Raw genomic sequence first — 23,956 nt, forward strand, 5'->3', positions numbered from 1 at the left:
TATTTTTACTTAAGTGAAATCATTTTTTCTACTTTTAAATTTTTCTTTTAAAATGAAACTCTGTATCACTACCATAAATGGAAAATCTGTTTCTCTTGCCACAAATTGGTGGTAGCCATACAAATAAATACAAGTAAAAATAAAACGATGCTATTAAATGTAAGCCAAATGCATTTACCTGTGGAAGGCCCCAGGCCTGCTTTTGCCCTCTTTGTTGAAAAGGGAAGTGAGCAATCGTTAGAAAAGCGTCAAAGACCTATCAGCAACAAAGAAGACTTACTCCTGGCTGGAATCCCAAAGTTGGAAGAAGACAACAGAAAGAATAACTTCTCATCATGTAATTCTAAGTTACTTAAAACTGTTGTCTGGCCAGGCACAGTGGCCAGACCTGTAATCCCAGCACTTTGGGAGGCCGAGGCGGGTGGATCACTTGAGGTCACGAATTCAAGATCCACCTGGCCAACATGATGAAACCTCGTTTTTATTAAAAATACAGAAAATTAACTGAGTGTGGTGGCACATGCCTGTAATCCCATCTCCTCAGGAGGCTGAGGCAGGAAAATCACTTGAATCTGGGAGGCGGGGCTTGTAGTGAGCCAAGATCACGCCACTGCACTCCAGCCTGGGCTGCAGAGCGAGACTCCATCTCAAAAAAAACAAAACAAACAAACAAAAAACTGTTCTCTGTGAATTACTTAAAGGTGTGTCTCCTTCTTTAGGAAGTGCTTCCTAAACCTACGCTACCCAATAGGGTAACCACAGCCACGTGTGCCTATTTATGTTTAAATTAATGTAAATTTAATAACATGACAAACCCAGTTCTTCATTCCCACTACCCACATTTCAAGACATGTGACAACTGCCTTCCGTACTGGGACAGTGCAGAAGCACATTTCCACGGCGGCAGAAAGTTCGACCGAACAATGCTGCTCTAAAACGTTGCCTTCTGATTCACGGTCTTGGGGGGCTCACTGACACAAGCATGTTTCAAAACTTCTTCCTCTAAGTGCTGGTGAAAGGGGTCAGGTCAGTAGCCCCTGGAGACAGCAGGAAAACAGATGGGCTGAGACCCCAATGAGACAGATGGGGCATCACCCCCGATCACGCTAAGCTTGCTAAGAAGCCCCTCCCACCTTTGGACACTTGCTGATTGTGTCCCTGAGACGGGCACTGCTCAGCACCATTGCAAAGCCTCTTTCCCCTCCCCACCACACTGCACCCCGCAAACCAACCCACCCCTGCTCTGTTCATTGATGCCTGTCTTCAAGACAGATCAAGATACAGCTGGTGGAAGGGGAGAAAATAGAGAACTTGGAAATCAGAGATTTTGCCTAAAACGATCACTGAGTCTACTTGATCATTCAAAGAGGAGGTTTCCTGGCTAACTTAAGTGACTAGTGTCACATAATCAACCATCTCGGTCACTTGTCAACCCCTTTTTTCCCTTCCTTAAGAGAAAAACACAGCTAGAATTGGAAGCATGGCTGCTTACTGCTGTGTAACGCTGGGCAAGTCATTTAACCTCTCTGAGCCTCAGTTGCTCTGTCTGTAAAATGGGGCTTTATAGTAATACAGTGCTCATAGAATTAGGTGAGACAACATATGCAAAGTGCCTGGTAGCTACCTTGTTTCTGGTTTAAAAATATATGTCAGTTACTAGTATTGAAAGGATCAAGTAAGCTGTTTGTAGATACCTTTGTAGAATATAAAGAGGTACAAAAATAATAAGTGGTGGGAATGCTGCTGCTAATAACTAATAAGGTTCATATCTAGAGGTAGCCACTCCTGGGCACCCAATTTCTCAGATCCATGTGGTAGACATCATTAATGTTCATCAATAGCTAGGGCTCTACTGCCAGGTACAAGTGGGTTACAAGTCTTCTTTCCCTTGAAATTAGATGTGATGATGTGACTGTTTGGCCACATTAAATTTGAACAAGAGTAACTGTGTTGCTTCTTGATCAAACATTTAATTGCTTGTACTTGATTCTCCAGCACTCTCTTTCTCTGCTGCATGGATTATGGAAACGTATGTTGAGATAGCAGTGTCCTAAAAATAATGACTGCTCCTCTAGCTGGGTTCCTGAGTGACTTCAATGAGCAGTGTTGCACCTACAGATTAGAACTGGACAAGTGAGATGAGCAAGAAATTAACCCTCTTTGTTTTAAACCATGAGATTTTTTTTTTGGACTGTTTGCTATGCAGCATGACCTAGCCTCTACTGACTAATACAATCCAGTAAGTCCTTTCCCAAGGCTGCATACAAGAAGAAGAATTCAGACTATCTCCTAAATTGATGCCTGCACCTCACACTACTGCTGAGTAATCAGCTCTGGACCCAATAAGGCTATTAACCTTCCTCTGCCCCTAGAACTTCAACTCCTACCCAGATCATGATTCAGCACATTGTCCAGACACGAGTCTCAGTTGGGAAACTAAGGACTCAGACCTCCCTTGCCAATACCAAGAATTGCAGAAATAATTCCAGCCATTCACCAAACTTCTTCCTTCCTGCCCACACCAAAAGACTGCCAAACATTACATGGTCTGGCTCAAGTCCAGGAATGTATCAGTGGTGACACTTATAAAAGCCTACATAAACATGCACAAGACACCACAGATAATTCATTCCCATCTTTCCACATAAAAGGGACATGTTGCTCTCACAAAGAGCCACATTGCTAGTTATGCAAAGACTTTCCCAGTTAGTAACAGCAATAAGATCCTTGAAATACTGTTAGCATTTCTTGATTTTAAGAAAACTAATACTTAGTGATTCTAAATTATCTACTAAATGAAATTGTTCTTCAGTAGACTGCTGAGTTTCTTTTTCTTTTTGTCAGCTGTTGTTTTGGGGCTAAACTACATGTTGTACTAAATTGTGTAATTTATATGACATTTGCTATTCCCTTATTTGAAAAAATAGAGCAACAAAAACTAATAGGAAAACGCCCTGGTGTTTGGATTTCTCAGGATGCTCTTGGATCTGTGAGGAAATAGCGTGCTGGTTTCTGCTCCCTCAAGCAGAGAATTTGAGAGGCTGGGGTGGGAATCTGGCCTTTGCGTGAGACCAGCAGAGCACTGGGAAGACTCCAGAAAGGTAAGACTTGCCACCTGGCTTTGACAACATTGTAGAAGAAATCATCAGCTCTGGACCTACCCAAAACCAGCCATGTCCTCCACTCTTCTGATCTCTGTGTATTGTTTTTTTGTAAATAATATTTTTGTGGGTTTTCGTTTTAAAGCAAATACATAAACAAGTTAATTTTTTTAAAATCCATGATTCCTCCACTCAGTGCTTTCCATTATTAATACTTTGGTAAAGATCTGCTTAAAATATAGAATGAATAGTAAAACATTCATTCAAGTAACAATAACTGAGCATCTACTACATGCCAAGTCCTGTGCTGTCATAGAAATACAGAGGCAGTATGTGTAGAAGGTAAGAGCTAGGACTTTGGAGTTGGCCTTCTTAAGCTTAAATCCTCACTCCAGCATTAATTAGCTTCACGGCCTTAGGCAAATTAGTTAATGCCTCTGAAACTTTCCTCATTCATAAGATTGGTATGTGGATAGTAGAGCCTACCTCCTAGGACTATTGTATCAGTTAGCTATTGCTGTGTAACAAACCCCAACACCCCCTCCCCCTCAAAAAAAATTCAATTGCTTACAACAATCACCATTTATCATGGTCCTTAAGTCTACTGTCAGCTGAGCAGCTCTAAAATCAGCTGGTGGCTTGGCTGGGAGCTGACTCAGCTGGAATGACTGTTCTGCTCCACATGGTCTCTCATTTTCCAGGAGGCTAGACAAGGGTTGTTCTCATTTCAGAGACAGGGCTCCAAGAGAGAGCAGAAGTGTTAGATGGTCTCTTGTGAGGTCTGGGCTCAGAACTAGCATGCCATCATTTGTGCCTCATTCTATTGGTCAAAACAAGTCACAAGGCCAGCTCAGCCTCCAGGGGAAGGGAAACCAGCTCCAACCCTTGAGGGGAGGAATTATAAAGTCACATTTCAAAGTAGGGGGATACAGGGAATGGGGCCATTGATGCAGTCACTCTACCACAGCTGTTATGAGGATTAAACCATGTAAAATACTTAGCAGAGTACCTGCCACCCACATAGTGAGTGCCCAATAAATGTTTGCCATTAACACTAAATGAAAATCAAAATCTCCACCTGAAAGAGCTCACAGCCTGGTAGGAAAGAGGTAATTATAATTAATTAATTAGAATGACATCAGCAGAGATCCATGGTGATAATATCATATTTAAGCAATTATTTAATTGTTTTAAACTTAGTGATGCATCATAAGCACATCCCTGCCATTAACTCTCCATAAACCTCACTTCAGTGACCAGATCTGATGGATGTACCATAATTTACTTAACCAGCCTTCTACTGTTGGACATTAAGCTGTTTTCTATTTTTTGCTCATGTCAATAATACTACCATGACCAACTGCACTGTGATTAGATTGCAGGGTTGGAGGCAACTCAAGTTTTGGTACCACCTTTGTAATGATGCTGCCCTCAACCATGGGTAGGCAGAATGCCCCTTATGGGGGAGTATCCAGAAGTACTCATATTCTTCCTTTTCATCAAACCTCTGAGACTCTTATTTTCCAGGAAGTTGGGTGGGGTAGGTCAGAGACCTAAGCAGTACCTGATATTGGCATCTGGCCTCCAAAGGGAATCCTGATTCCCATTATGGACCTTGGTAGCACCCATTTGTGGTAGCTTGTTTCTGAGAGTTGGTCCCTGTTTCAAGGGTCTCTGAGATCATCCATACATTCAATGACTAGCTAGGACTCATGGAGGTTGTTATACTTACATCTGTAGTTTATTACAGTGGCAAGATCAGCAAGAGAGAAAGGCACATCAGGTAACATCTGGAGGGCTCCACACTCAGGCTTCTGATGCTCTTTCCCTCCCTCCCCAGGAAGGGACATTGAGAGTGCTCCTTTACCCAGCAGCAAGATGAGGCAACACATGTGCAATGTTTCTGCCCAGAGAAGTCCATCTGAGACTCAAAGCTCATGTTTTTATTGGGGGCTCATCATGTAGACAGCCACAATACTCAGAACTCCAGATTCTCAGAAAGAAAGCTGGCATTGGTGTCTGTGGCTTGGCAAAACAACCTTATAGCATAGGGAACATTCCAACAGCCAAGTTCCCAGATGCCAGCCAAGGACCAGCCCTATAATCAGACCTGCTACATTAACTCTTCCTACACAGTCCCCTGTGGGCCAGGTATCCTGGTAGCCATGCATTTGTCCAGTTCCCTCCTCTACAGAATCTGAGCTGGCCCCATGACTCACTTTAACCAACAAAATGTGCTAGAAGTGATGCTGTGTGACTTCCAAGGTTGGGTCTTCAGAGATCTCCAGCTTCCTTCTTTGCGACTTGCAATGTCCCCTCTTGGAGCTGTTTTGTAAGAAGTCTGGCTGCACTGCTAGAAAGACTATATGGAGAGGTTATGTGCGGAGAAAGAGAACCTGAGATGTCATAGAGGAAGACCAAGAAATTTAGCCAAGGTCAAGAATTGAGCCCCAGACATGTGACCCCAAACAGTTGCAGCCAACCCTGCCAGGAAAAATATCCTTGCTGAGGTGCCATGTGAGTGGTGATGACATCTTAGATGTCCCAACTCTACCAGGCATCCTGTGGAGTTGACAGAGACAAGGTCCTCTCAAAGGGGACCTGAACTCCCAGTTTTGGCCATGCTTAAACTAGCTGCATCCTTTAAGCTTTTTGTCTCCTGGAGCCTATGATATTCTGCAGGAACTCAGTCATATAACACCTCAAGTTGGATTAAGCTGAAAATCACAGCACATTGGAGTGGCCGCAGCAATGTGGACTCTGTCCAATACCATAGGTACCACAGTGACAACACTGTCTACCTTGGTCATTGTTGACTGAGTCACAATGTCATTGTGACACCCATGACTTTCCTCTTTTCATATCTGTAAAATGGGAATAAGACCTGTCCAAGGCCGGGGCAGTGGCTCACACTTGTAATCCCAGCACTTTTTGAGGCCAAGACAGGCAGATCACTTGAGGTCGGGAGTTCAAGACCAGCCTGGCCAGCATGGTGAAACTTCATCTCTACTAAAAATACAAAAATTAGCTGGGCATGGTGGTGCATGCCTGTAATCCCAGCTACTCAGGGGGCTGAGGCAGGAGAATTCCTTGAACCTGGGAGGTAGAGACTGCAGTGAGCTGAGATTGCACATTGCACTCTAGCCTGGGTGACAGGGCGAGACTCCATCTCAAAACAAAACAACAACAACAACAACAAAAACCTGTCCCATGGGGTTGTGGTGAGGATTTAACAAGGTAATATTTATAAGGGACTATGGTAGCCAGACTCTAAGACAAGTTTGTCCAACCCATGGCTCACAGGCCACATGTGGCCCAGGATGGCTTTGAATGCAGCCCAAAGTAAATTTGTAAAGTTTCTTAAAACATTATGAGATTTTTTTTGTGATTTTTTTTTTTAGCTCATCACCTATCATTAGTGTTTATTTTATGTGTGACCCAAGATAATTCTTCTTCTTCCAGTGTGTCCCTGGGAAGCCAAAAGATTGGACATCCCTGCTCTAAGACATCCCCCAGTGATCCCACCTCCTACTGTCCACACCCTTGTGTAATGCTCCCCCTCCCCACTCCCCACCGAGTGTGGGCAAGACCTGGGACTCACTTCAAACCAATAAATACAACAAAGGTGATGGGATATCATTTCCATAATTCTAACTTCTGTCCTCCTAGCTGAGTGTTTCTCTCATGGGCTTTGACGTTATATGATGTCCTATGGAGAGGCCCACATGGCAAGGAACAGAGGGCAGCACCCCTGAGGACCTTAGTCCAACAGCCCACGAGGAATCGGATCCTGCTAACAACCACGTGAGCTTGGAAGATCTTTCCCCAGTTGAGTCTCCAGAGGAGATCTCAGTACCCACTGGCACCCTGACTGCAGACTTGTGGGAGACCCCGGCCCAGCTAAGCCATGCCCAGACCCCTGACCCCCAGAATTGTGAGATAATACATATGTGTCAATATAAGCCAGTAAGTTTACAGTAATTTTTTACACAGCAATAAATAACCAATATGAGTACTACATACAGAGTCTGGCAGATAGGGTGTGCTCACAAGGGCAACTGATGGTATTTCCACTGTAGATACCTCCAGCTAACTGCCCTGACATAGGAATAGAAACTCAACTACTTGCAGAATCAGAGTTCCCTTAGGATATAGGGCACATCTGAAACTGTATTCAACACTGGGCAAACACAGAGCAGCAAATATGTGCTAGGACTAGGGATACCGCAGTGGAAAAGTCCATTCTGGCTCCTGCCTTTATGTGCTTATGTTCTAGTGGAAAGACGGGCATAAAATAAAAACTATATAAACAATTACATAATCACAAATGTCTGTAGGATACAGAGGTATGCATATGTATTGATAAAGCTACTAACAATAGCTTCTTAGTACTGAATACTTGAGAAGGACCAGACGCTGCAGTATACAACTTATAGACATCATCTCACTTATCTCCAGAGAACTCACTGACACCTGTATCCTCGCCATATGAATAGGGAAACTCAGGCCTGGAAACCTTAAATAACAAGGTTTATACAGCCAGGATTTGAGCCCAAGAGGTCTGTCTCCAAAATCCACCCTCTCTCCACCACACTTTCTCCTTCTGCCTTTCTTCATTTACCTTTATTGTCTTATTGAGATCATCCTCTCTGTTTCCTTTACCATCTAGTTGACTCATCAAAGACTGAGAGTGCTGTGTGAAGAACCTCCCATTCCAATTGCTTGGGTGACATCCTAGCCTATGAATCTGCCTGTCTTTTGAATAGCATTCGAGAAAGCTAGCTGCCTCAGCCTGCAAAGAAAGGGTACAGTTGGTCCCCATAAAGACAGTAGGCAGGCACCCTGAGGACCCTGAGAGTTGTTAAATCAGTGGTTCTCAACTGGGAATGGTTTTACCTCCCCAGGGAGCATTTGACAATGTCTGGTGACAGTTTTGGGTATCACAACACAGGAGATGACACTCCTGGCATCTGGTGGGTAGAGATCAGAGGTGCTGCTAAACATCCTAAAATACACAGGACAGCACCTCTATGACAAAGAATCACCTGACCCAAAAGACCAATGGTTCCAAGGTTGAACAATCCTGCTTTGGATGAAAACCAAGCCACCTATGGGGCTGAGCCTCAGGGGAAGTGGAACAAGGTGGACAGAGAGCTTGGGGATGAAAAGAGATCACTCTTTTGGGTCATCAGATGTAGCTATATCCACTTTAGTGAGAATCAGTAAGAAAGCCCTTTTTCCAAAGCTTATGGCTTGTAGCTTAGCCCTTTCTCCTAAGTTTCTTGGGTTATTATTTTCTTTTTTTTTTTTTGAGACAGAGTCTTGCTCTGTCGCCCAGGCTGGAGTGCAGTGGCCGGATCTCAGCTCACTGCAAGCTCCGCCTCCCGGGTTTACACCATTCTCCTGCCTCAGCCTCCCGAGTAGCTGGGACTACAAGCGCCCGCCACCTCGCCCGGCTAGTTTTTTGTATTTTTAGTAGAGACGGGGTTTCACCATGTTGGCGAGGATGGTCTCGATCTCCTGACCTTGTGATCCGCCCGTCTCGGCCTCCCAAAGTGCTGGGATTACAGGCTTGAGCCACCGCGCCCGGCTATTATTTTCTTTTTAATAGCGACTTCATGCATGGGGAGTGCAATTAATATCAAGTCATTATCAACACAAATTTTCAGTGTTTCACTGACCCTGAAGTCACCAAAGCCTCCATTCAGTTGACCGTTGACAATAATGCCACTTCCACTGGGGGAAGGTCCACCTCCACTCCACCGACAACAGCAGTGGGCTGGGCACACTTTTGATGTTGAAGCTAGATTTCAGGGAGCACATTTCGGCTTCTTCAGCAGAGGAACTGTCTAAGGAGTGCAGCACTTTCATTGCTGGGTAGATAGGTTCATTGGTAATAACATAAAAATTGGGCATTTGCTGAGTGCTTTCTGCATGCCAGGCACTGCCCCAAGCACTTTGTGTCTCTTAAATCCCCATAACCACCTCCTGAGACAAGAGTTGCCATTATGGCCATTTTACAGGCAAGCAAATAGAGGCACAAAGGGTTCTGCAACCTCCCTGAGGTCACCCACTCAGGAAATGGTAGAACCTGGACTTCAACCTAGGCCGGCTGCCTCCAGAGTCTGCACCCCAAGGCGCTGCCCCTTATTGCCTCTGTAATTGTTAATTACCAGTGAATTTCATCTCTGCATTTAAAAATGCGAGAACTTAGAATTTGATGTGCGGGAAACGGATTTTTATTGATTGGAGGATATTTAGTTTTCAGACCTGCTATTCATTCAAACTCCTCTTTGCTCTCTCCTTCCCTCCAAATTGGCAAGGAGTGATTGTTTATCTACAGAGTATTTGCATTGGTATTCACCTGATGGTTGCTTTGATGAAATGAACTCTGAAGGGTTCCTGTTATTACTTTCAGATATTCCCTCTTGATTCCATTTTTGCTTATTATAATTTAGTTTCAAGATCATGAGTATATCCAGCTTTTTCTTTACATGCCTTAGACCAGCCATTGGCTTGCAGAAATTTTATTCTTAATATTATTCATGCTACAAATGGATCTGAGAACCAGCTCCTGCAGACCTAAAGCCCTGAGCAGGTTGCAGAATATTCAGAATTCGTGGCCTATGGGCCTAAAATCCCCAGAAATCTCAAATCCACACATGGCTTAGTCCTAAGGATTGACGAGTTTTGATCCTCTGTCCCACTCAGCAGAGAGACTTTGATTGGCAGAGCCAGAGGTAGGTGAGTTGAAGGAAGTTCTTAAATCAGACTCTTTGTGCCAGAGCATGTGAATACATAATCTCCCACATATGCCAGGATACACAATACATCATCATCCATAACCGTAATATGGCATCATATATCACCTGCTTATAATAAATAGCATATCATCTGCTCATAATATTTTATCATATAATATCATGACATCTGCTCACAACATCATATATTATGTGATCGACACGCAGCATTTCATCCTAGAAGGGGCATCTTCAGATATATTTGTTTAAACTATATATATATTTATATGTGCTGCTGACTTTTGTTAGAAGGCGAGGAGTTTTTCACAGGTTCTGGAGGCTGACATGAAGAAAGGTAGAAAAATCCCAGCACCACATAGCCTGTAGCACCTCATCTATGACATGTAGTTTAGACCAGAATTATAGAAAAAGCATTTGGCTTCCTGCACTAAACTGGTCAAAAATGCAACATCTCTGACCCCACCCCAGACCTGCTGAATCAGACTTCGCATTTTGATAAGATTTCCAGGTGATCTCTGAGCACGTTAGAGTTTAAGACGTGCTGTCCAATAAGATGCTCAAATTTAGCTGCTTCTAAGTAGAAGACAGGGGTCCTCCTGTCTGTTTACATGTCCTGCAATGACAAATATGTGTGGGGTGATGTTTGCCTCCACGCACACATGGCAGGATGCCAGGGGCAGACCAAGGATCTTGGTCCCCTCACCAGCAGAGCCTCACACACACACATCCAAGAGAGACTCTCAGACCCTCCAGAATTCATTCTTAGCATTCCTATTCTGTTGACTATGGCTTGGCCCATGGCTTATAGCCCATGAGAATTTCTACCAGGTCAGTTTTTAAAACTCAGATTTGTCTTTATTCTACCATATCTTTTTAAATTTCACAGGGAATCACCAGGAGGTGGAATTACCTAAGTAAAAATATTTCTCTACTTGTATTTAGCATCTGATTTCTTGTTTCTTCATCCTATCTTAGAACTATATGTGCAAACCCACAGATATTTTCTTGCCAGTACTGCTAGAAATTAGAAACATACATTTACAGAGAAATGCTTTAAAAGCAAAATTTTTTAAAACTCCATTCTAATCGCTTAGCCTCAACACCTCTGAAGTGTGGGCTAGAGAATTCTTTGTTTTCAGGCTGTACCGGGCATTACAAGATGTTTAGCAGCAACCCTGGCCTCTACCCACCAGATGCCAGTAGCATCTCCCCTCCCCAACGAAAAATGGCTCCAGACATTGCCAAAAGTCCCCTGGGGGTCAAAATCGCCCCCTAGTTGAGAACCTCTACTCTATCCTAAAAATCACGGACTGATAACACTCTCGCACGAATCCCCTCTCCTGATCCCTCTCTCGGAGATGTTTTGAACCATCAGCAGCTGAGGACAGGGCAGCTGTCAGTCAACACCTTCCCCTGGTCAGGTCTGTGTGTGCCCCAGTGTGAACTCGTGGGCAAGCATGTGTGTGTGTGCAAGGAGTACATATGCGTTATTCCGGTAATTCTTTTATCTTCTACTCACACCCCGGGCATTATGAACATTCATCAAAATAATTGACGCGGATGAAATTAGCACTTCCTGCTATGTCGGGCAGATAAACTTTGCTGAATATTGATTTCACACAAAGAAAATGACATGTGCTTAGGCCTAACCCTTTATCTGGCCGGACCAGGGAAATGCAGCAGGAGGGGGACGGGGCTGGCCGTCGCCAGTGGAGAAGCGGCCATAAGAATTACTTTTATCTCTTCTTCCACAAGAAGACAAGGGAAGATAAGGCACTGGAGGGAGAGAAAGCACAGCCCCGGGCACTGGGGAGATCCACAGAAGGCGTGGGACAGGGCAGTTCTCAGAGGACCAAGGGAGCCAGAGCTGATAAATTCAGAAGAGGAACAAGGTGCAAATTCAAAATGAATGGTACAGAGGATGGTGCAGAGGGACAAGGGGATGTGGGGGTCGGCCAGTCTTGGGTTCAAATCCCAGCCCTGTCCCTAAAAATGAGGTGAATAACCAGCCCAGTTTGCCAGGGACTGAAGGATTTCCTAGGATGTGGGAATTTCAGTGCTAAACCCAGACAGCCCCAGCAAGTCAGGAGGGCTGGTCAACCTACATTTTAGCTGCATGACATTGGGCAATTGGTCCTCAGTTTCCTCCTCTGTAGACCTGAGAGAGATGAGATCTACCTCTCTGGCCTCCATGGAGGGAGGTGAAAGCCCCATGGAGTTGTGCAGTGTGAAGCCCTCCACCGTAACAGGGATGATTCCACCTCCTCCTAGAAGCCCTCCCTGACCACCCGAGCCCACAGAGACCTCTGCATGCCATGAAGACTCATCTGTCTAGCTCTTTCCTCTTGAACTGAGTGACACATAAACTTTTTTGGGGGGGGGGCAGTCTTGCTCTGTCACCCAGGCAGGAGTGCAGAGGCACAATCTCGGCTCATTGCAACCTCCACCTCCCGGATTCAAGCGACTCTCTTGCCTCAGCCTCTCGAGTAGCTGGGACTACAGGTGCGCACCACCATGCCCAGCTAATTTTTGTGTGTTTAGTAGAGACGTGATTTCACCATGTTGGTCAGGCTGGTCTCAAACTCCTGACCTCAAGTGATCCGCCTACCTCGGCCTCCCAAAGTGTTGGGATTACAGACGAGAGCCACACCCAGACTGACATTCTTGTCCTGCCTCCTTTATTCATGGGGAGGACAAAGTATGGCAAGTGACCAGCAGGAGGGAAAAAGGACCCTGGGGAAGCAGGCAGGGTAGTGTAGTGGTTAGGGTGGTTCTAGACCCAGCTAGCCTGGGTTGAGTCTCAGCAATGCCTTTTGCTGTGTGACCAGGGAGAAGGAAGGCATAAAAGCCTTCTTTGCTTTATTTTCTTCCTCATTGAAAAGTAGAATTATAATAGGGCCTATCTGGTAATATTACTGTGAGGAGTAAATTAGCTAATAAAATTTGTAAGGTGCTTAGAATAGTGTCTGGCATATGGCAAGTGTCTGCCATTTTTATCAGAATCCCAGTCACTGTGTTGCTTGGCATCAGACACAATGTGAAGGGCGCCCCCTGGGGTTGTACAATGGGGATCCACCAATATAATAGGGATCATACTGGGACAAAGTCACCTCCCCTCAGGTGCCCTCCCTAACTACCCAGTAACGAGACCTCTGTGTGCTGTGAAGGCCCACAGCTGCAACTGCTCAGCTCACTCCAGAAGCATTTGTGTGAGGCCAGGACTATGTCTTGATCATCTCCATGCCCACCCAATGAATAGGACAGAGGGTACTGACTGAGCTGGGAAGCCTATGTATGTGGGCAAGCAGCCACCTCCTGGGAACATGGGATCTTTCTCCACTCCCTTCTCCCCTCTACAGTTAAGTTTGATCAGGATGCAATAATAACAATAGCAATAATGGGTGGGCATGGGGTAATGCCAGCCTGTAATCCCAGCAATTAAGGAGGCAGAAGCAGGAGGATCACTAGAGGCCAGGAGTTAGAGACCAGCCTGGGCAACATAGTGAGACCCCATCTCTACAAAATAATGTTTTAAAAATCAGCCAGGCATGGTGGGGCACACCTATGGTCCTGGCTACTCAGGAGACTGAAGCAGGAAGATCCTTTGGGCCCAGGAGTTTAAGGCTGCAATGAGATATGATTGTACCACTGTCCTCTAGATTGGGTGACAGGGTGAGACCCTGTCTCTAATCAATCAATCAATGACAGTAATAGTAATGGCTGTTACTGATTGAGCTCTTCCCACTGCCATAACACTTTATATTCTCATTTAATCCTAGAAGATACACTATCACATGGGAAGCACATTCTTATTTTTCAGATGAGGAAACTGAGTCTCAGAGAGCAGAAGTGACCTGTGCAAGGTAACAAGGCCAGAAAGTGGCAGAGCTGAGACTTGTGCCAGGTGTGCTGGCTTCAGGGCCCTAATGACTGCCATTCTGCCTCCCCTTAGAGGCCGTGATAGGAAGCAGGTGTAACGACGCAGAGAGTCCAAGAGACCTGGGTTCAAGTCCTCCTCCTGCCACATTCCAGCTAACCTGGCAAGAGCCCCTTCATCTCTCTGGGCATCTATTTCCCTCCCCGCAAAATGGGCATCATCTCCCTGCTTCCCTGAGAGTTGGGGAAGATTTATAATTAGAGAAATACCCGGCACAGTGCTGAGGACACAGAGGGGCACAGTGATTACAAGGAGATGCTCCAGGAGCCATCCCCCACAGAGGCGAACATGTGCAATGCCCACCTCCTGCATCCCCTCTGCAAAGCAGGAGAATTGGATTTGATCATTTCGAGCGCCCCTCTGGCCTGGCTAAGTCTTGGCCTTGACAGTTTGGGGGTCAAATGTTTCTACTTCATCCCCCGTCAGCCTCCACCAGGCTCAGAGAGATGTCAGGTCTGAAACTCACCAGTTGAGCCACTCCTGCCTGCTTGCTGGCGTTTCCACGGGCACTGGGTGGCGGCTGCACCCCCTTGGCCATGCCCCACTCAGTGCCCAAGCCTCGCATCCCAATGGGGGGCTGCGGCTAATTGCAAATCATTTCTCAGGGCTCCCCGCTGTTCGGCTAAATTCACTGGAACTAATGTGTCCCGAAACAAATTTCACAGAAGAGCCAGGGCAATTACATGATGCTTAGTTCTCCTCCCCACATCCCCCACCCGGGGCTGCTCCAGGCCAGGGGCAGAGAGGGCTGGGCGGAGTGGGGCTGGGAGCTTGGAGGCAGGAGTCTTCTCTGGGACCAGAATGTTCTTCCCTTCCACCTCTGAATCCCCACCTATGACCCCCTCTTCATTGTACCTTCTGCTCCTAAATCTTATCCCTGCTCTCACAGCACCCAGCATCACCCTTCCTCCCTTCCTGAATTCAGGAGACATCTTGATGTCTCCGGCAAGCACTGGCTCCAAAACCAGGCAGACTTGAGTTCAAATTCCAGTCTCAGCATTTATTTGCTGTGTGTGCTTAGAAAAAGTCACAACCTCTCTGGGCCTGTTTCCGAATCCCTGAAAGGAGGATACAATCACTTGGCTGGCATCAGCCAATGTGAAGATTAGGTCAAACAGCACAGGTAAAATATTTTATGTAGGTCCAGCACATGGTAAGTTCTTGGTAACTATTGGTACCCTCTGGCGCCTACTTCAGTATGATCATTTCAAGGGGATCAGGTGAACCATCTTTTAAGAGCATCAGAATCAATTCCAAACAAGAGGAGTCTGAAAGAAAAGACCCAGCCTCCCCTCCCCGAACCAGGTACCAGGAAGCCCAATCCCCTGCCTGCTGTTGCACCATTCCATCTCACTCCAGCCTCATCCTTCCAGATCTCTCCCATCAGAATTATTCTCCTCTTCCTCCAGGGCTCCTCGGCACGTCCCATGTGTCTCTCTGAGCACCTTCATTTTGTTTTGCATTGCTGCTGTCTTGGTTGACCAAAGTCACCCACGGAACCATGTGGCCAGGCTGGGTGTGGTGGTTCACGCCTGTAATCCCAACAACTCAGGAGGCTGAAGCAGGAGGATCATTTGAGGCCAGGAGTTCAAGACAAGACAGGCAATATTGTGAGATCTTGTCTCTACAAAAAAAAAAAAAAAAAAATACAAATACAAATAAAGGCTGGGAGTGGTGGCTCACGCCTGTAACCGTAGCACTTTGGGAGGCTGAGGCAGGTGGATCCCTTAAGCCCAGGAGTTCGAGACCAGCCTGGCAAGATGGTGAAACCTCGTCTCTACAAACAATACAGGAATAATAATAATAATAATTTTAAAAATAAAAATAAAAAAAACCTTAGCTAGGTGTGATGGCACATACCTGTAGTTCCATCTACTTGGGAGGTTGAGGTGGCAGGACCACTTGAGTCCAGGTGTTCGAGGCCACAGTGAGCCATGATTGAGTCACTACACTCCAGCCTGGGTGACAGAGAAAGAACTTGTCTCAAAACAAATAAATGAAAATAAAAATGATTAAAGAACCACATGGCCAAGATGTGGAAACCATGCAGGCCAGTTGCCGGTGACCTTTTCCATCACAGTATGTGTGGCGAGCAGCCTCTGATCCTTATGCTATTTGCACCCAAGGGTAACGTGTCGCCTCGGGGCTGGTTCTGAGTCCACTCCTTTGCTTTCGACCCAAGACAGCACCAGCCTGACCGCAGGTGCATCAAGGAGACTGTCCTATATTACTGGATTCACACCATCTTTACTTTCCAAAAGTTAGGAAACCAATCACTCGCTCCTTTGCACAAAACTTAAACACACCTAAAATGAGCATACTGAAACATCGAAGTCCAATGATGACTTCGGCACACACCTGCTGAGCCCCTCCTAAGCGTCAGGCCCCATGTAAGGTGCTGAGAGGCCAACAGTGAAGACAGACCCAGTCTCTGTCCTTGGCTGACATTCTTGGGAGAGGAAAGACATTAAACAAAAAAAGACACATGATTATATCGGCACCAAGTACAATTAAGATAATAAAGATAAAACAAAAATGATCCAGTGAGAACTAGATGTCTATTAGATGGGGGATCCTGAGATGGTGACATTTCAACTAGAAACTTAGTAACAAGAAAAGAGCCAAGGGGCCTGAGGCAAAGTTCCAGTAAGGACCAGCAAGTGCAAAGGCCCTGGGGTAGGAATGCACGGGAGTGGCTGGAGGTGCAGGAGCAAGGTGGAAAGGGGAGCAGATGAGATGAGCTGGGCTGGAAGTAAGGGTAAGGTCCTGAGGGTAAGGGGAAGCCACTGGAGGGCTTTATGTAGGGGAAACTGATTTGGGCTTTTAGAAGATCCCTGCAGCTGTGATATGAAGAAGGGATTGGGGGAGGAGTGGAAGCAGAGAGTCCAGTAGGGAAGATGTCATCTGGGCTCAGATGGGGACGGGGACACTGCAGAGATGCGATCCCATCCAGTCATCAGGGGAAACTGAGAGTCCGAGAGGGGACACTGCCTGCCGCAGGCTGCCTGACCAGTCAGTGATGAGGTGCAAATTCGGAGTTCCTGTCTCAGGCCAGGCTCTCTCATTTCACCACCATTAACTGCTCTGTGGGGGAGCCAGGGCAGAGAGAGCTCCAGCTAAGACTTCCACGCTTCCAGTATTAGAGGACTTACCACTTAAAGAATCCCTGTAGTGTATCCTTTTGTGATGAGAATAATCACCCCTAATTTATCTGCTTCATAAGTTCAGTATCACTTTTCTTTTGAGCGCTGTGAATGTATCTGTATTCCTGCCCAGACATAAAATACTATTTTAAAAACATAATTTGGGGTTGCTTATGAGAGCTGTCATGTCAGTGAGCACCTTGGGGGACACAGGCTGTGCGATTCGTCTCTGTGCCCCACTGGTACATGAGATGCATGCAATAAATAATAATTTAGGAAAATAACAGGTAGCAATGATTCTGCCCTTACTATGTGCCAAGCACTTTCATTAATTTCTTCATCTAGTTCTCATAAGACAGAATGAAGTGGGCTCTGCTACTGTCTCCATTTTACAGATCGGGAAACTGAGGCTCGGACAGGGGAAGCCACTTACCCAGTGTCACACAGCCTACAAAAGCCAGGCCAGGCTTGAACCAGGTAACAACTAAAACCATGTTCTGAAACTCAAGGTCTATTGCTTGAGGAAAGGAGGGAGGAAGAAGGGAAAGAAGAAAGGAGGGAGGAAGGGGAGGAAGGAAGAGGAGGAAGGAAGGGAGGAAGGGAAGGAAAGAAGGAATGAAGAGGAAGGAAGGAAGGAAGGAAGGAAGGAAGGAAGGAAGGAAGGAAGGAGGGAGGGAGGGAGGGAGGGAGGGAGGGAGGGAGGGAAGGAGGGAGGGAGGGAGGAAGGGAGGGAAGAAGGCAGGAAGGAGAGAGAGGAGAGAAGGAGGGAGGGGAGGAAGAAGGGAAAGAAGAAAGGAGGGAGGAAGGGGAGGAAGGAAGAGGAGGAAGGAAGGGAGGAAGGGAAGGAAAGAAGGAATGAAGAGGAAGGAAGGAAGGAAGGAAGGAAGGAAGGAAGGAAGGAAGGAAGGAAGGAGGGAGGGAGGGAGGGAAGGAGGGAGGGAGGGAGGGAGGGAGGGAGGGGGGAAGGAAGAAAAGAATATTTAGAGATAAAATTCAGTTCATCAAGTTGGGCAGAGCTACTCTGGAGGCCGAGGCAGGAGAATCACTTGAGCCCAGGAGTTTGAGTTCAGCCTGGGCAACATAGACAGACTCCATCTAAAGAAGACGGGAACGGAAGGGAAGGGAAGGGAATATAAGTTTAAAAACTCAGTTCCTTTGCCAATCAGTGCTTCTTTCGACCTTAAATGATTCTCCCCATCAGAGGTTTGGCCACAGCTCCCTGAGAGCTGGCCTCTGCCACTGCAGGGTTTCTGGTGCTCAAAATCTGTTTTCTGCCGTGAACTGGTTGTCACCATGTCCCCAACCTCTCCTCCAGCCAGTCTCATCCTCTCTTCCCCACTAGGGAGGAGAGGGTGGGGCTGCTCCCTTATCGGTCCCCACGAATATATACACGTAGGAGTAAGTTGTCTCTTGCGACCCCACATGCCCTTGGCTAAGTGAATGCAGTGTCAGCCCAGATCATTCCAAAGCCATAAAGATGACACACACACAAAAAAAAGTCGGGGAGTCGGTGGCGGGGAGGGGTGGAGGTGGAGGAGATTACAAAAAAGAGGACAAGCAGTGTGGCTTGCGCTCCTTATCTAACCCACAGCAGGCCTGGCTGGGGGCTTTCTCTCTCCAGGGGGAGGATGCTGTGCAGCCACATTGGCTGACTGTCCCCCGCCTCCACATCACCCCACTCCAGCCTAGTAGAAGGCTCCAGCAAACATCCCAGCTGTGTGCACTGGGGGACCAGAGTCAAGTGAGGGGTGAGGGCAGTCAGAAGGGCATCCACAGCTGAGCAGGGGACGGTGAGTTGAGGTCCCACCAAGCTGTCCCCGAGATGGGGGACTGGGGGACATAGGGACCTGCCTGTCCAGGAGACCCAAGGCACCAGCCAGAAAGGAAGAATGTCCCAGGATGCTGCAGGTCACACTTGGTTAACTTAGTTATTTTTATGAATATCGACTCGGGGAGCTATGGGGGGAGGTGGAGGAAGGGATGGATGGGTGATACTGGGAGGAACAAGCAGATGAGGGGTAGGACAGAGAAAGATGGTGAGAGAAGGAGAGAACACAGTCCAAACTGCACTTTCTTGAAGCACCTGCTTCCCCACATTTAATCCTCACAAGGCCCCAGGAAGAAGCAACAACATTATGCCCATTTTACAGACTGGTAAATCGACTCATTAGGACGCAGTAGGTAACTTCCCATTATGCTTCACTGATACTGGCATAAGCAGAGGGCAGAGAACAGAGAAGTCACCTAGAGATCCTCATCAGTCAGGGGCTTAGAGTAGACCTTTTTTTTGAAATCCTAATAGCACCTGTCTTCGTTTGTTGTTATAAGGATTACATGAGATAATAGAACCATTTTGGTTCCATGACCAAGGGCCACACACAAGTCTCTGGACGTTGTTGTGAAGGGGTTACTTTTCCTCTAGCCCTCTCTTAGTAAATTGACAGGGAGTGGAGGGACCGCTTCAGTGACCTTCAAATTTAGGGTTTGATTTTTCCTTCAAGGGCCTGGCCTAGGGGGCACTTGGAGCCGGCATGGTTGGGGAAATGGAGAAGAGAGGCTTCTCTTAGCTGCTCACCAGATCAAGAGGTGGAAAAATACAAATTCGACAGGGCCCTACAGGTCCATTTCCCAGATTCCCAATGCCCCTGTAGGGAAAAAGTCACAAAGCCTTAGAGGAACAGAAACATGCTCAAGAATCAGTCCATTTTTCAAACAGATTAAGCCTAAAAACTGTGACTACAATAACAATAACAATACTAACACACACACGAATATGTCTATATCCATCTATAGAGATATTTACATATATATCACACACATATACATATGTATCCATATTTGCTCCTATAAATATATACACATACATATTAGAACCAAATCTACCTTGTTTATGCCATCAGTATATACCACCAGCTTTGTGTAAGCTTAGCGGGTTACTTAAACACTCTGTACCTCAGTTTTCCCATCTGAAAAATGGGGATAACATCAATAACCTCTTAAAGTAGATATGAAAATGAGTTAAAGATTCCCTAGAATGCTGCCTGGCATATGGTAAGTACTGTCTGGGCATGGGCATTATTTGTTTTCCTCAGCCAGGCCCAGAGTCTGGGCCCTGAGGGCACTTTGCTGTATAAGTAACTCAGGCTAAATGCAGAAGGTAATTTGCCAGCATTGGAAGAGGATTCAAATGCAGCTGTGGCCTCGTCTTTGGGGAAGGTGATGGGGGGACCTCTGAAGGGTCCCTTGGGTTTGGACTGGTTGAGAGCTAGGACCCTGGCTGAGGTCACCTGAGCAGGATGTGTCCTCTGGGAGGCTGTGAAGTCCTACCAGGTCCCTCCTCAGATAGGTCTTCCATGCCTAGAGGACCTGACCTTGAGTGGTAGTGGGGGTACTTCAATTTCACCAACCAGGTCTGGCCATCCTCCTATAGATGGGTGCAAAGGCCCAGGAGTCAGAGGGCCTCTAATCACAGTGTGGCCCTGGGTAGGTGTATCTTTTGAACCTCAGCTTCCCCATCTGTACAATGGGTCTGATTTCTGCCACCATGGAGGAGCAAGTGAAAGGCGCGTGTGTGCGCGCACGTGTGTGTGCAAGCCCCTAAATTAAAAAAGAAAGAAAAGAAAAGAAAGAAAGGAGAAGAAATAGATACAGAGAGGGAGAGAGACGAATAATCAGAGGCGGAGAGAGAAAGCGAGGAAGAACTAGAGGTAAAGAAAAAATAGACACAGAGATAGAGACAGCAAGAGAAAGACGGAGAGAGATGATCGGAGGAAGAGACAGAGAAGCCAGAGATAGAACAGATAAAGGAGGCCAATCAGAGACCCGAAGACAGAGGGGTGGACAGGCAGCCTCCAAGTCTCTCCGCCCTGCAGCTAGCTGGCGCCCGCGGCAGCCCTTCTAGCCAGCAAGAGCCCCCACCCCTCCCAGCCTGTGCACCACCTTCTTCCCTCCCATCCGCCTACTCCCAGCGCCCCCTCTCCTAGCCTGCGCCCCCACGCCCTGCTCCAGGCTCCCCCATCCAGTTTGCGTCCGCCCCCCTCCCCGGTGGCCTCCCTCCCCTCCAAGCCCTCCCCATCCCTCCAGTGCCCCCTTCCCTCCAGTCCCTGTTGCTTCTCTCCCCCCACCCTCCCAACCCCCCACCCTTCCGAACACTGCAGGGTTTTCTGGCGCCTTTGTGGCCGGCCCCGAAGTGCGCGGCGACAATGGCGGGGTGACTGGGGTTAATTCGCGCGCGGAGGTAGGACGCGCGGGCGCCGGGCCGAACAATGCGGGCGGCGCGCCTTTGAGGGCGGCCATTGTGCGCTGTGTGAAACGCGAAATCTGTTCCTCTGCGCGCCCAGATGCGGGCGGCCGGCGGGGAGTGGGGGGCGAGCCGGGGGCGGGGGGCGTTGCGCGTTTGAATGGGCTTTAACCCCCTCCCATCCTCTGCGTCCTTGAACTCGAGCTGGGGAAGGGGTGGCGGGGGGGTGGGTGGGAGCAGAGGAGGAGGAGAGGGCAGGAGGTCAAGGTTCTCCTCCGCTTGCCCTGATGTGCTGTGTGACCTGGGCCAAGTGCCCGGACTTCTCTGAGCTCCACCTCCCCACCTGACAACCAGAGGGTGGACCCGGCGCCGGGCGCTCAAGCCTGTGGCTCAGGCCTGTAATCCCAACACTTTGGGAGGCCGAGGTGGGAGGATGGCTTGAGCCCAGGAGTTTGAGACCAGCCTGAGCAACATAATGAGACCCCCTTCTCTACAACAAGAACAGCAGCAAAATCGCTTCTTGGCCTTTTGGCTAAGATCAAGTGAAGAACAGCAGAACAGCTGAGCATGGTGGCAAGCACCTGTAGTCCCCTACTTGGGAGGCTGAGGTAGGAGGATTACTTTGAGCCCAGGAGTTCAAGACCAGCCTGGGAAACATAGTGAGACCCCCCCTTCTCATATATTAAAAAAGAAAAACGAATATATATGTGTAATATGCATATATGTATGTGTGTGTGTATGTGTGTATATATGTGTGTGTGTATATATGTATTTATATAACATGCTTGCCGGGTACGATGGCTCATACCTCTAATCCCAGCACTTTGGGAGGCCGAGGCAGGTGGATCACTTGAGGTCAGGAGTTCGAGACCAGCCTGGCCAACATGGTGAAACGCTGTCTCTACTAAAAAATACAAAAATTAGCCAGGCATGGTGGCACGTGCCTGTAATCCCAGCTATTCGTGAGACTGAGGCAGGAGAATCGCTTGAACCCGGGAGGCCGAGGTTTCAGTGAGCCAAGATGGCACCATTGTGCTCCAGCCTGGGCTACAGAGCAAGACTCCATCTCAAATAAAAAAAAACAAGAAACAAAAAACACTCAAAACCAGAGGACTGGAAGGGGTCTCACAGATGACACGGAGAGAAGCTGGCCTCAAGGTCACACAATGTCAGCCCTGGCAGCACAGTTCTGGTCTATGGGTTCTGGGGTGCCCAATGAGGCCGGGCTGGGACCCCTAACCTGTCCTTTCACATAGAGAGAAACACTCAGACAGGCTCCACCAAGGTTAGGCTGTGCAACCTTAGAAGAGAGTCAGTCCCCTACCTTCTCAGTTTCCTCCCTATGCAGTAGAGAACATTACACTAGCTACCTTAGGAGGCCATTGTGACCAGTAAATGGGTCAGCCATCTAGTGGGGCTATGCATATAGGTAAACATGATGCATAATAATATTTACTGGGCCCTTACTATGTGCCAGAAACTATTCTAATCTTCTGATATGTATTTTATGATATTCAAGCATTCGCTGAATGTTTATAATATATCTAACATTTATGGAACTCCATTATTTACTGGCTTTATCACTTAATCTCGTAATGCCTCTGTTTACACATCTATAAAATGGAGATGCACAGGGCACCATGAATTCCTTTCCTTCCCTTCCAGATGCCTCGATGCTGGGCTCTGGCCGGTGTGGCCCCTTTTCTCCCATCCACCCTTGTCCCTGGGAGTCCCTGGCAAGGTGGTTCCCATTCATTCCCCTGTGATGCATTCCTCCTTGGAGAATTTCCCCGGGTGACATGACAGCCCAGGTTCCCTCCTCCTTTTCCTCTCTCAGGTACTGCTGACCAAACCCCTAATAACTGAGAAATGGGGTCCTCCAAGGATAGGGTGAGAGGATCCCTTTTGGGGCACCTCATGCCTTGCATTGGAGAGCATGTATATCTCTGCTGGTGTTTTTGCTCACATTCTCCCATGGTGTGTGAGATGGAGGTGATTCTTCTAGAATCGCAGCCAAAGAAATTGAAGCTCAGAGAAGCTAACTGGAAGATGCTTAACCTTATCTGGGGTTATGTTCCCCTTTAAGCCTTATGTAAGCTCCAGACCCTCTCCCCAGAAAAATACTTGTCTACATTAAGAACGTTTTGTTTGCAGCCTCGGGGCTCCCATATTCCCCCCAGCTCCCCTGAAGCCGAGATTAGAACCTCGTTGGTAGCAGAAAGGATCCAAAGCTGGAATGTGGGCTCTCGGTATACAGCAAATTTGTTGTTTTCCTTTAGCAAGCTTCTAAGTCAGGCTCTTTTTTTTTTTTTTTGAGATGGAGTCTTACTCTGTTGGCCCCCAGGCTGGAGTGCAATGTTGTGATCTCGGCTCACTGCAACCTTCGCCTCCCGGGTTCAAGTGATTCTCCTGCCTCAGCCTCCCAAGTAGCTGGGATTACTGGCACACTTTGCCACACCTGGCTGATTTCTTTTGCTTTTTTTTTTTTTTTTTTTTTTCCAATAGAGACAGGGTTTCACCATATTGGCTAGGCTGGTCTCGAACTCCTGGCCTCAAGTGATCCACCCACCTCGGCCTCCCAAAGCTCTGAGATTATAGGCGTGAGCCACCGCACCTGGCCCTAAGTCAGGCTCCTAAACATCCATGGCATTCAGAATCGGGATGTTAAAAGTCAGATACTCAGCCCCCATACCAGGGTTTGATATTGGGCTGCTATGAAATCTGTCTGGGTCAGAAATTTGTGTGTTTCATGTGCCACCGCATTGATGTTGATG

The sequence above is a fragment of the Rhinopithecus roxellana genome, chromosome 10, assembly GCF_007565055.1.
Source record: "Rhinopithecus roxellana isolate Shanxi Qingling chromosome 10, ASM756505v1, whole genome shotgun sequence".
NCBI lineage: Eukaryota > Metazoa > Chordata > Mammalia > Primates > Cercopithecidae > Rhinopithecus > Rhinopithecus roxellana.